General features: G+C 55.8%; 1 non-coding gene across 1 annotated transcript; it reads left to right on the forward strand.

Annotated features, from left to right (window-relative positions):
* The first annotated feature begins 5,785 nt into the window (after positions 1-5,785).
* On the forward strand, positions 5,786-5,870 carry VDAG_20264. The gene has a single exon. It is a non-coding gene; the product is annotated as a tRNA-Thr (tRNA).
* The last annotated feature ends 5,019 nt before the right edge of the window (positions 5,871-10,889 follow it).

Raw genomic sequence — 10,889 nt, forward strand, 5'->3', positions numbered from 1 at the left:
TAGAGGGATGTCTTTAGGTAGATCGGATATTGTCTAATCTGACATACACCCACTAGAACCTCCCGTTGAGTCTTTGACTTCCTATACAAATTAGGACCCGCAGGATGATAATCTTAAAAGCCAAATTTGTGAGCAGGCTAATATCTCCGAACGACCAGCTTGAGAACACCACGAAGACCAGCCGGCTGGCGGTGGTATTTTGAGCTGAGCGGTGGGGCGCGCACCCTGGCCGCGCTCCACGTTCTATCCGATGAGTGCATACGTAGTCCATACTTGCTGTCCATGACCGAGGTTCCCAACCAAGAACAAGAAGGAAAATAGGTGCGCGTGCGTGGAAGCCTTGAGTCGTTGATTCTTTCGTCATTCGGTTGCCAAAGATTCCTCCCTCGTTGTCTCGTCGACCATACTCCCAGATTGCGCCAGTAACCTCGTGACCGTTGTCATGTGGTGCACATTGGGGCACTCAAGTTCACCAAGATTTGGCGTCCCGGCAGCTAGCGCCACGTTGACACCGGCGTATATGGTAATGGGCGGCCATGCTGGGGTGGCGGGGTGCCATCAGAATCAAGATCAAGCACATGTCTCTCTCCCGTGCTTGGTGCTTGATGAACTTGGGGCACGAGCCAAGAGGGAGATGACCAACCCCCAAAGTCCACGACAAGGGCCAAGGGCCCAACCCCTGGTAACCCTGGTAGGTGTGGTATTGACAGGGGTTGATCATATATTGCCTTGGGATCGAGGGCGCCGCAACAGAAGCAAGCATGAACGATCGGCTCATTGTCCCATCTTTTCGTCCGAACTTTGTCGCATCCATTTTCGTCTCATCCAGTCTGGCAGCGTTGTGCTTCGAGACCCTTGGCCCCTGCTCACGGGAACGGGATGACGGACCACTTTCATGGCGACCACTATTGTTAGATCCCAGCTGCGTCCTTAGTTGACCCATTAAGCGATCTGAGCCTGCCTGTCCTTATGGGCTTGGCCGATGAACGATATAATGCAACGGTACCAGTGCTACATGTATGCGCAAGCGAGATGTAGTTCTCAATACGCAGTCGGGGTGCGGGAAAATCTGACGGAACATTAGTACCAACGATGCTAGGAAGGGATCCCAGCGTGCTGGAACCGCTGCCTTCTGGGTTGACGATCGCATTCCGTGCGCCTGAAAGAAGCTCGGACCCCTATAGTGAGATTCAAGGCGTCTGATCGCCTCAAAAGTATCCGTACCCGTGACGATCCGAGTCTCCAGATGTCCCCTGCTTACGGATACGGAAGAGAAGAATTCTCCGGCAGGCTGCCCCTATTTTGTATCGCACGATGCTCGTATAACGCATGAGTGTTGGCCAAAAATGCTAACGCCATGACTCCAAGACTGCACCGAGGCCCGAGGGTGCTCGAGTCAACAACGGGTGATTTTCCAAAGGGCACTGGCGGGCAAGTTGGCTTGGCGTCATCCATAGTCGTCATATGGAAGATGTTCCACAACACAACGACTCATCTCAAGTGTTACCAGTGTTTTCTCCAACTTGCCAGAGATGTGGATGAAGGCAGACTGAGCGTTGACGCCACGCGCGAGCTATGCTGCTAACCAGGGGCCTCCCGGTCGGGGTAACTTCACTCTGTAGGCAGGTAGCTCGTCTCCCGCCTCCCGCGTCGACGCTGTGGTTGTGCGTTACGGCACGTCGCCTAGCATGGCATTGGCCGAGATGCGTGTGCGAAAAAAGCACTCAGGCGAAGCTGTCGAGTCAGCTGCCGCATCCTTGGCCTTCGATGGGTGGCAGGTGATTGAACTATCCAGGATCCCAGGGGCCGGCGCTTGCCAACATGCACGGGGAGCCACCGGGACGGAAAAGCGCCCTTCGGTCCATAACCTGTTCGGAAGTATTTTGGGCCCAGGCTTGACCCTGTTGATCTTGCCACTCAAGGCAATCACAACCAATTGTACTGGTACAATTATCCATCAACGATAACATGGCGATCGTCTTAACCCCTGACAAGAAGGCAAGATCGAGGACTACAATGGCGCGCTGTTGTTGCGGTATGGCCTCAACACTGTTAAGCTCACGGGACTGCCTTGATACAGGTAGAACCGTTTGAATTTTCTGTTCTGTGACAGGCGGTTCCATGCTGTGACAGGATGGCCAGTCCGTGGGGTCTTGCTGCGGTCATTGTGTCGGATGTAGTTCTCCTGGATCGAGCGCACTTGTTGATCGCTCCCTGCCCGAGTCAACGTCAACGGGGTGCAGGTCGATGGCGCAGGGTTGATAAGCGAACGAAGCGCTACTTAAAGAGGCACAGCTTGCGACGACCGGTAAAGCCGTCGGTGATTAAAAGTGCTGTGCAGCGAGAGTGAGTGACGTTGTCGCTCTGGCCAAGTTCAAAAGAGAATGACGGGGTTCTAGGCAGCACGACGAGAAGGACTAGCCAGATCAGAGACCAGATCAGAGAACAGCTGGTCAACGTGGAGAAGAAGGTTTGGTGCTGAGGCGAAAAGGTGGACCGGGCGGTAAGCTCGCTCGACAACGGAGACATGGAGGAGCCCTGACGCTCTGTAGTCGATTAAAGCCCCGGCCGGGGCGGGCAACGGGGAGCTTGGAGATAAAAAGATGACTTGTCAATTTGCAGGGAGCAAGGAGTATCCCACACAAGATGACAGGGCTTTGGGAGCGCAAATGTGCCTTCGGCCGAGTGATTGAGGGTGTCACAAATTCAGGTGAAGTGGGGGAGGTAATGAGCGGATGATTAACTGCAGCATGGGCGTGCTGGCCTCCGGCCGTGTTTTGCTGGATTCAAGGCAGGGCGGGCCCTGCCGTGGCTTTCTGTTGATATTGCACGTCGCTGCCGCTTGCGAAGAATCTGGATGGCAATTCCGGTGCGGCGCCAGATGCGAATTGCCATGAGAAGGCACCACCACGTAATTGCCGGTTGTTGTTCGATTTGTCCCCTCGTACCTGACCTGGCCAAAGCCTGTGCGCAGAAAATGGCTTTGCGGTGGCGAGAAGGAACAGCCTAGTCATGGGTGTATCGAGCCTTCTCCAAGGGGTCAAATGCCCAGGCCGGGGCTCATCAGCTATTGCCAGGACCACGCTAGCTACCAGTGGGCGGTACTGTACTGTACATGTACACCTGCCATCTGATCAGTGTCGACGCCCTGTGCTCGCGAGTGCCCACTGCCACGAGCGCTCCCGCCCGTCCACTCGAAAGCCCCACCGAAGACAAGACAATGCAGGTGCCAGGCTTGCCAGGTCAGCGACTTGTACGAGTCTAAGACAATACCAGGGCGGGCAGGCGCGATGAAGAGCTACCCCACCAGCTTCAGGCAGCCTGGGGCCTGGGCCGGCCCTTTCCTTCATTCTCTGTGTTGACAATTCTTTGTATGCGAGCGAGACAGGTCAGGTGCGACAGGCTGGAGAGGGGGACAGCAAGGGATCCAGAATCCCCCGTCTCGAACGCTAACGAGTCCCGACTGCTCGGAGGCGTCACATCGCTCGCATCGCGACCCAATGCGAGCTGACGCACTGAGCTTCAGGCCACTGATGCAACGCGTGTGCGTGCGTGCGTGCCTGTCGTGCTGACCCTGCTGACCCATTCTACGATCAATGGGACATCACGAGAGCCGCAGTGCGGAAAGATAAGGCCAGTGGCATCGATCCCCCCCGCATTGCGATCGGCTGGCTCTTGCTTGCACCTTCGCCGTCTTCTCTCTGAATGGACAGGAAACAGACACCGAGTAGACGAATTGGAATTGCTGGGGTGGAAAGCAGCGCGAGAAAAAAAACCTCAATTCTCATTTCTCGTTCTCACCTCACTCACGGCTTGACACCCCCTGTGGCACACAAAGTCTTCCCTACATCCTGTTGACCATGTTTCTCTGGGGTGAGGGGAGGGCAGCTGCATCATCTGCGCACCCACATCCCTGAAACCTCCCGCGGCTACTGCGTGTGCTGCCGCTCTCGGCAACAGTTCACTGGGCCAGCCACAAGCAGGAGCCCTGCCTGTCACCGTCTCAGGTCGCCGAAAATGAATCCCGAAAGCTCATCCTGATGAGACGCAGAGGACGAGAAAGGAAACCGGTAATTGCTCCTAAATTTGACCATGTGCAATGACCAAAACACTATTCCCGTCTTCAGCTTGGCCTCTGGTCGTCACCAAAACCTGGCCTCTCTCTGTGAACGCGGCGCCTCGCTTGCGAGGCTCGCACTCACAACCCTGCACTGGGTGTCACTTGCGAACACTCAAAATGCTGGACTGTTCTTCAATTATATTGCACCAATGAAGCAGGTCTGTACCAGCCTTGCCATCGGCCTAGTGCACTTTGACAGAAGTCAAGGTTCGGTCGTCTGGACGCCACCAGGCGAGAAGACAAGATCAACCCCATTCACCAACAAAGCCACCTTTATTTCGCTTGCTACCGTCCGCACTCCTTGTGCACCAGAGGCCCGGCGCTTGCAATTGCACCATCAACACCGATTACTCCAGCGCTCGCGATTGCGAAGCGATCCATCGGGCTGCGACGATGACGGGCGTCCAAGGCGTCGTAACCTCTCATCTGTCAATCCACTCACACATACCGATACACCCACCCCACCATCCCATCTCGTGCAGCTCGCTCATCTCATCAGATGGCGGCACTTTGCCGAGCCGAGATACCCCGGTTACATCGGGGCTGGCAGCCACTACTATCCTCATTTGAGACCCCGGCGTCCGATGGCCGCAACTGGTGTGGTGTTAGGAACCTCGATGTATGCACCACCCCTCCAATGTACCATAGCGTCATGCTTGTGGCCGACTTGCATCCAGAACATGGGAATGACAGCGGCATAACTGAAGTCCGTCAGTCAACAGCATAAGCTCCCATACACGATATTATGAGGAAAATGTTTTCCCTGCTTTTCGCGAAGCTGGAGAGATGAATAGCGGGACTCGAATCCCTGTCAACGCGAACATCGCATTTTGCAGGGGGCCTACTCACCGCGAGTTGCGTCTAATCGGCCTCTTCGCCGTCGACGCCGCCAAGCCTAACTGCCAGAGCTGGAATGCGCCAACTTGACAAGCTGTCCTACAGCTCCTGACGACAGTTCAACAGGCTACTTGCATCATAGTGGCCCCAGGCTCCTGGCGCTATGGTTCATCATCTCGGGATCGACGTGACACTTGTCTGACAGTTGAACGCTCATGCACGCATTTCTGGGACCCCTCTGCCAGGTACTGGGGGCAAGCCGGGAACTCATGAATCCGGCACGTGAACACCATGCGAAAACAATATGGCAACAACTCTCGAATCTGCATCTGTTTCTCGTTATGCTGCAACCTCATATGACACAGGTTGGGGTGGAAGGCCGTGCAGGTTTCCGACGCTGTGGAGCCCTACCTCAAAGGGTCGCGCAACATTGCCAACACGTGCAGAATGACACGGAACATTTTGGGGATCGTCAGGATATTAAACAGGTCCCTGTAGGCTCGGTAACTTCCAGGGCACGACGGACAACCATTCAGCGCACCGGAGCTACCCTTGGATCCATCTGCATATCTGAGAAAAGCCGACAGTTACTGGCGATCTGGGTCGCCGCATGCGCTCTCGCCAGTTGCATGATCGCTCGTCTCAGGTGAAAACGTGGGTTCGCGACAGCACGACTTGCTGTGATCGTATGTTCCCACAGCTGCAACTGCTCTCCTGCATGGGCTCACAAAGTATACTCTTGAGGTGTCTCGTTGAGCAACATCAGGGGTCATACCGGCTATGGTTCTTGTCATGTTAAACCGACATGGCATTGGGTTACGTCATCTCGCCGCTATAGCTCAGTGGTTAGAGCATCGCACTCGTATCCATAGTCGTCATGCGGGGGTCGACGGTTCAACTCCGTCTAGCGGCAGAATTCGTTTTGTTCTCTCCGTCAAGGTCATTTTGAGGTGACGTCTGTTGTCGACGTTGAGATCGTGGAATTTATTTTTATGAACTCGTCCCAGTCACTCGACAACCTTTTCGGTACTCGGGCTCGGTTTCAGGAGTAGTGTGGTCTCGGAAGCTATACCACGTCTTCAACCGGTCGATCACACAAACATGCGAGTCAGCAGAAGCAGCGACTGCAACCAACATGAAGCAAACCCAGTCCATCGTGTCTTGACCCGAGCATGGTTCAGAGCACGAATTGGCGAAAGGGAGGCACAAGGACAATTGTTCAGTCATGGAAGTTGTGCGGCATTGGTCAGTATGTGGTCTTGGGCGCTCGGTAAATTGAGCTACTGATGCCATCTCTAACTCGGCAACTTCACATGATTGGCTATTCTGCGGAGAAAGCACCGCGTGCAAAAGACATGTCAAGTGCGATGTCGTTCCTACCGACAGTAGAGGGAGGATTAGAGCCAAGGCAATCAGTTCCTAGTACAGCCTGAAACGCCGATGGCTCGCTTGCGCAGTGTGATCAGACGAACACATCAGATGGCAGCGAGGGATGGTGTGATGCGACGAAAGGGACCAGCACAAACTTAAGCTCGTACGGGCTTGGTTCGAATGTCGTCACATTGGCCGGGCTGCACCTTGTCAACAACAGGGCAAATTGAGGTCAAAGGCAGTGGTTGACTGTTGACCGTGCACGCACATCGAGCAGGAAGTGGAAGGTCCCCCAAAGCCAGTGGCTTTAGCCGATGCCGCCGCAAGGACTAGGTGTGGCGCTTTGGTCGAGATGAGCTTTTCACGCCTGACACGTGGATTGGATCTCTGCCGAGTCTCGCCGGGTGGCGCGGAGTCGGTCATGTCGACTTCAGGTGTGACTGGGGTCTCCGAGAGACTCGATAACCTTGGCGGGAAGGGAAGGTCGACGTGCACACGTCTGCTGATGCGTGCATTCGACCCTGCAGCCAGGTGCGGATATGACCCTGTGGCATGGCCGCCTTGCCCGGTGTCCAGACTCCGACAAAGATTGACTCGTAGGCGGGTAAACCTCCTCGGGATGGAGGGAGGGGGGTCGGAGGAGAAGCAGTCCAGAGGGGTACGTGTTGAAGACGGACGAGGTTCTGTAGGAGCCAGCCAGACAGCAGTATATGGCTGTGGCAAACAAGAGCGACGATATAAAACCCGGGGCGAGGGAAATGATCGCTGCTCTTGCGAGGGATGCATCTCGAAAGGGCCACGAGACGCTGAACACAACAGATCGACCAGCACACGTGTAATTCGACCTGGCGAATTGGTCTGGCCCGAGCCTGATGCGCTCGTAGAAGTACCTTGGATCGCGCCGTCCATTTCACGGCATGAGGTGAGCAGCGACTGAGCCACATAAGCTGACCTGGTCCTGCAGGGCTGCGGCGCAGTGATGTCGAGGTGCCACTGAAGCGCGGTGGCAGCAGATCTGGCCGCCCCTCCCCCTCCTTGTGGTTGTTCTCCAACTCGTCGCCTAGCGTGCATTGCGCGCCCACACTACGGCAGGCGGCGGGCGGCAGGCGAGAGGCGGGCGAGAAGCGAGCACAGACGGGATGAGCTTGTGAGGTAAGGTATGGCATGCAATATCGAAAAACCACGCGTACCTTACGTTAGCCCCTCGGGCAAAGAGGCGAGAAAAGTAATTGACTGGCTCATCCCACGTCAATCATTGCCGAGGCGAGCGCAGCGCAAGGCGATGGAGCCATTGCGGCAGCGTTTGAAGCAGATTTGAGACTCGGGACAGCGGACCTGATACAGCGACGATCCCCACGCGACGGACGGCTAAGTTGATTGATGTGCGGGCGGGGAACGAATCATCGCCAACGATAGGACGCTGATGGGGGGGAGGGGGGTGGGTTGCGAAGCAGGAAAAAGAGCATGGTTACAGTTTTTGCCACGCCGCGAGAGTTTTCGGGACTGGAGACGAGCGCTTGACCAGCCAGACATGGCCATGCCCGCCTTTTACCGGGCGGTGGCTTGAAGCTCGGCGGAGATGGACATCGTGGTGTATCTGATGGCGGAGAGCCGACATAAGGTACAGATCATTGCTGACCCTGTGGGTGAATGAGTCGCAGTCGACTGGATGAATGACACTACGCACACTCACAGGGCCTTGGCTTTGGGGGGGGGGGGGGAAGGGATGGAAGAGGGGGATTGTGGGGAACCCAGCCCCCGTCAGCGACCGAATGGCGGTTGAGATTGGCCGAGACTGATCTGATGGTTGTTGTGCATATGAGGGGACCTGACCTGAAGGCACGTTAAAGAGCTGCACGCAGGTGTGTGTGGGTCACGGTGGGTTCTGTGAGCTGCCGCTTCAACGCACCTAAGGAAATACTGTGGTGTGTCTGGCAACCACGTCCACCACAGCCTCATGGCTCGCATCGCATTGCTGCTGTACCAGCTTCGCCAACCTTTTCTGCTTCTTCCTCTTCTTTCTCTTCTTTCCCTCTTTGCCACCCCGAATATCCGCTGTCAGGACCTCCTCTGTTTCTCATCATCCTGCCAAGGCTTGGAGTCTGTAGGAATGAGCTGAGAAGGAGGACAGAACCTGCAGGGGCAGGGATGGTGGAAGCTGGAAAGCTTCCTACAATGAACGCCATCGACCTTGTATCCGCCTAACCTGGCTCTCCTGTCAATCAGCGATTGACTTCACGTCGAGGGGCATCTCGTATCGAAGCAAAATCTTGGTATTCAATTCCTCGTGCAGCATGTAGGCATCCAAGCATCCCAGATGTATACGTGGCCGAGCTCATGGTACCTTATGCACCAATGCTTGGGGCTATGCGCTTGACGCTTCCAGCGTGGTTCCGTATGATATGGAATGAGGAAGGTGCTGCCCTCGCAGTTTTGGTTGGGGACAGCGAACCTGTCGACTGCCGCCTGATTCGCGATCACGATGCAATCGGTATGGCCGTGTGGGTGCACAGGTGCAGCGCAGTAGCAGTAGCATGAGGAGTGATTACATGTACTTGGATGCAACCGAGCGGTGTCCCAAAGTAGGTGCAGCCTGTAGAGCACATGGTCACTGCCCATCCTGCAGCGTGCCTGCCGCCTGCCTAAGTGTCCACCATCGCTTCTGGAGTCCGTGCCAGCAGTTCCCTGATAGGCACTGACTTCCTGCCATGGCTCCCGGCCTGCAGGAAGGTAGCAGAATGCCTACATGTATATTCAGCGAATGAATTGACTTGCCATCATCCGAGAAGTTCGGAGCCTTTTCAGCTGAGGAAAACGAAGTGATTCTATTTGTGATAACGTCGTCCCGAAAAGCCAAAAAGACTTTGGAGACGCAGCGGAAATTATCCGTGTCGTGAAGAACAATGTCGCTCTAGCCTACCAGGTATTACGCATCATCTAGAAGCTCAACAGGACACGACAACGAAGAAGGCAGGTGCATGTGAGGGGCTTGCAGCCTTGAGGTACCTACCTCACACACATCTGCTGGTGAAGAGGCGGCTTCTTCTGCTTGGCGAGGCAGCTAGGACACACACTTGCGTTGTTGCTCATGCGACATGTATGTAGGTAGAGCCGAGGCCAGTGCAGGCAGGTGCAGGCAGGCGAGCTGGTACGTGCAGGCACAACGCGCTCTACCAGGGGCCCGACTGGGCTCGTCCATCCCATCTCTTGAGGTAGATCCATCCATCCAACAGTTGGGATGGAGGTGTGGTGGCAGGCATGGTGATCTCTGCTTCGTCCCATCCCCAACCGTCTTAACTCTCCAATCGTTCAAGCTTCCAGAGCTTTGGGTTCCTAGCCAGGCCGATGCTAGATTCTTCTTTCTCCACGAGCTGGACCTCGAACCGCCAGATGGAGTGAGACGCCAGAAAAAGAGACAGCCAGGCATACAACCCACCCACACCAGCCAGTGTCGACCAGCCTACTGTCTCGACTTCGCGGGGTTCTTTCTACGTGCGCGCTTATCATGTCCACGTCTGCCCTTGGCTCCCTTGAACCTCACATGCTCTGCAGGTCACACAGCGTACAGGATGCCCTCTTCGTCTCTATCTGGCCTCCCTTACCCCTCGCCACTCAAACTGGATAAGAATAACAGTCGCAGATGACGACGGCGGAACGAACGTTCGGAGAGCATGGCGGAAACAGTTTCTCTCTGTGGTATCCCTTTCTCATTTCCCTCAAGTCTCCTCTCGGGCTCCATCATGCCCCTCCCTATCAGTACGGATCGTCGTACGCCTCCTTCAAACAGAAGCAAGACCTCGGACGCATCAATCGCATGTCCAACACCTGCAGAGAGATACTGCGGTGGATTCGCCCCGCCGGCGTTGTGCTGCCGGCGGCTGTTGGGTCACTCATGGGTGGATTTTCCACACGACGGGCCGGGCCAACAATGATTTGCACACCACCACCCTCCTGGCTTCGCCATCTCCACCAATGTGTGTGGTACCTCACCAAAATTACCCTTACAGGTCTGCAACACCGTGGCCACGCGTAGGCGTCGGGACCTCGATGCTCGCCGCATCAGATCAGCGTGCCAGCCATCCGTTCTGAGTTCGGGCTAAAGCTCTATCCTTGGGGTTGAGGGGCGGGGATCATCAGCAGGCCGCTGTGATCGCGACCATGATACATGATACAACCGCAACAACGACCGTGGCCATGGCCGTGATTATGGCCACGACCGAGCGCAACCAAGATCTAGATAGTGTCATGGCTGTCTCGACTGGCGAACTGCGCAACACCAGCACGATGAGCCGGCAGCTTCATCATCCAATCCCATCGAACAATCCACCCACCCATCACCTAATCCACCAGGGCCATCCACCTTTTTTTTTTCGTCCCATCTTTTCTTCGACTTGGACGATCGGCTCACACCTCTCACACCCTCCCTGGAGCACCCCTGGCTTCACTCCTTCATCCCCTGAACCCCGTCTCCCCCGTGCCCGTGCCCGTCCCCCGTCCCTGGTTCCGCACGAGCCTTTGGGCGCCCGATGCACTTGTCATTCCCTGGCTCCCCACTCCCGCC

Source organism: Verticillium dahliae, genomic scaffold, assembly GCF_000150675.1.
Source record: "Verticillium dahliae VdLs.17 supercont1.34 genomic scaffold, whole genome shotgun sequence".
Taxonomy (NCBI): domain Eukaryota; kingdom Fungi; phylum Ascomycota; class Sordariomycetes; order Glomerellales; family Plectosphaerellaceae; genus Verticillium; species Verticillium dahliae.